Raw genomic sequence first — 2,695 nt, 5'->3', positions numbered from 1 at the left:
AAAAAATGAAGTAAATTCTAGAAGTAAACTTAAATATTTTAACCCTTTTCTAGATTCTGATGGAATTATTTGAGTAGGTGGGCGATTAAAAAATTCTAATATATCATTTAATACAAAATTTCGAATTGTGTTGGCTGTTAAGAACAAACTTGCTGAACTTATAGCTCTTAATGAGCATATAAAGAATCTTCATATTGGACAAGGACTATTTATTGGCTGCTATTCGGCAAAGATTTTGGCCCCTTCACGGACGAAGTTTAGTGAGAAACGTAGTTCATAAGTGCATTCAATGCTTTAAGGTGAATCCAACAATTTCAAGTCAGCAAATGGGAATTCTACCAAAGGAAAGAATTCAGCCATCTAGACCATTTTTGATTGTCGGAATTGATTATTGTGGACCATTTTACATCAGCCAAGGTCGCAGACGAACCTTGTTAAAAACATATGTATGTGTCTTCGTATGCTTTGCTACTAAGGCAGTTCACTTGGAGGTTGTCATTGACTTAATGACTGAAGCATTTATTGGCGCCTTGAAGAGATTTATCGATCATCGTGGAAAGTGCCAACAGATATATTCAGACAATGGTAGCAATTTTATTGGTGCAAGGTGTCAATTAAAGGAACTGAAGGACTTGTTCAGATCAAAGGAGCATCTAGACAAGGTTAATGACTTCTTATTAAAGAATGGTATTTCTTGGTCATTTATACCTCCACGATCACCCCATATGGGAGGCGGCAGTAAAATCCTTCAACTTTCACTTTAAATGAATTGCTGGTTTGGCTAATTTAACTTATGAGGAAATGATTACAATAACCACACATTGAAGCGTGTCTCAATTCCCGTCCTTTATTGCCTTTAAGTGATGATCCAAATGACTTATCCTATCTCTCTCCTTCTCATTTCCTTATTGGTGATTCTCTTACTGCAATACCTGAGCCTGATATTACAGAAGTGAAACTAAATTCATTATCTCGATGGCAACGAATGCAACAGCACTTCTGGCGAAGATGGTCCAAGGAGTATCCTTCAAAGTCGAACCAAGTGGATAAACACTCAATCCAACCTTCTGCCTGGTATGAGGGTTGTAATCAAGGACGATGATACCACCATCCACCGCTAATGTGGAAGTTAGGAAGAATCCTGCATATCAACAAGGGTGATAACAATTTGGTGAGAGTAGTGAATGTAAGGATAACAACTGGTGAACTGAAAAGGAATATTAATAAAATTTGTGTTTTGCCTATTTCAGACAATCAGTAAAGAGGACATTATAACTTATTATTTTCCTATTGGCAATATTTTCATGTTGAATTTTCTGTTTTATTACCTTGCACTTATTATGTAGTTAATATTTATGTTTGTAAATCTTTTGTATTTTTTATAATATCTATAGGAGATATTTAGGTGGGGTGTATGTTCAGCGTGTTTCTACTGGAGTGGTTCGCGCCCTGCTGGTTCCGGGTTTGGCCGCTTGGCTGGATAGTACTAGTCACACTCGGCTGCGGGATGTGGTAGCGGCAAGTCGTTACTCTTGAACGATAGGCGTTCAGACATTATGTTTTTATATGTACTTATGTGTTAATTGTAATAAGTGTTTGTATTATTATTATAAGATTTTGAGCAATTACGCATTTATTTTATTTATTCTCCCGACGGATGAACCACCTGTTGGATTTACAGTCCGCTTAATGAATATTTTTAGGTTTTAGACTCAACTTAGCTAAGCACTTGTCTTCAATATTTATCAAATACTTCGTTGTAAATTCAGACAAAAGTGAATATTTAACCTAACAAAGGATTTTTTGGTCATTATGTAGGGATATTATTTTCTGTGTATTTGGTTATTTCAACTTTTTTTGTTTGCATAGTCTTAAGTCTATCTGGGCTATAAGAAAGTTGGGTGTTTTAATTTATTTACTGTAAGTCATCCTTGGTGGCTTTTATTTTTGTTTTGGTGTTTCTTTTTTTTTAATAAAATACAGATGTTTTAGCTTTTAATATATAATTCAAAGAAATTTGTTACTTAATCAGTTGTGATTTTGTTTACATTGGCAACGGTCATACGGGCTCTTTGTGATTGGTCATTGTGTTTGACAGCAGCCATCTTGCATTGATCTGATTGGTTTTCCTTTGTTTACATTTCCATCTGATTTATTAGCCTCTTATTTATTAAAAAACTGTACAAATTAAAAATAGATGAAAACTATTTTGATGCGGGTTATATATCGTGCTAAAATTTTTTTTATTGTCTTTTTTTTAAATAAAATACAGATGTAAAATAGCTGTTAAATATAATTCAAAGAAATTTGGTCGTTGTGTTTGACAGCGGCCATCTTGTATTGATCTGATTGGTTTTCCTTTGTTTACATTTACAAATTAAAAATAGATAGATAGATTTATTAAATAGATGAAAACAATCTTTGATGCGGGTTATATATCGTGCTAAAATTTGAGCTCAATCGGTGCAGAACATTTTGAGTTTTTGAAGCGTACACAAAGAACTTAACATTTTGTTATATATAAATATATATATATATATATATTATCAAAACATTTCACTTGACAAAACTATGTACACTTTATTCCAATTAGTCTATGTCAAATCTGCTGCCATTATCATTACATACAGTGATAGCGATAAACTAAGGAGGGATGATTATGATACTGACAATAAAATTAATTACTTCTGTACTT

Source organism: Lycorma delicatula, chromosome 5 (assembly GCF_047948215.1).
Source record: "Lycorma delicatula isolate Av1 chromosome 5, ASM4794821v1, whole genome shotgun sequence".
In the NCBI taxonomy this organism is placed as follows: domain Eukaryota; kingdom Metazoa; phylum Arthropoda; class Insecta; order Hemiptera; family Fulgoridae; genus Lycorma; species Lycorma delicatula.
Note: the sequence above shows the minus strand (reverse complement) of the source record.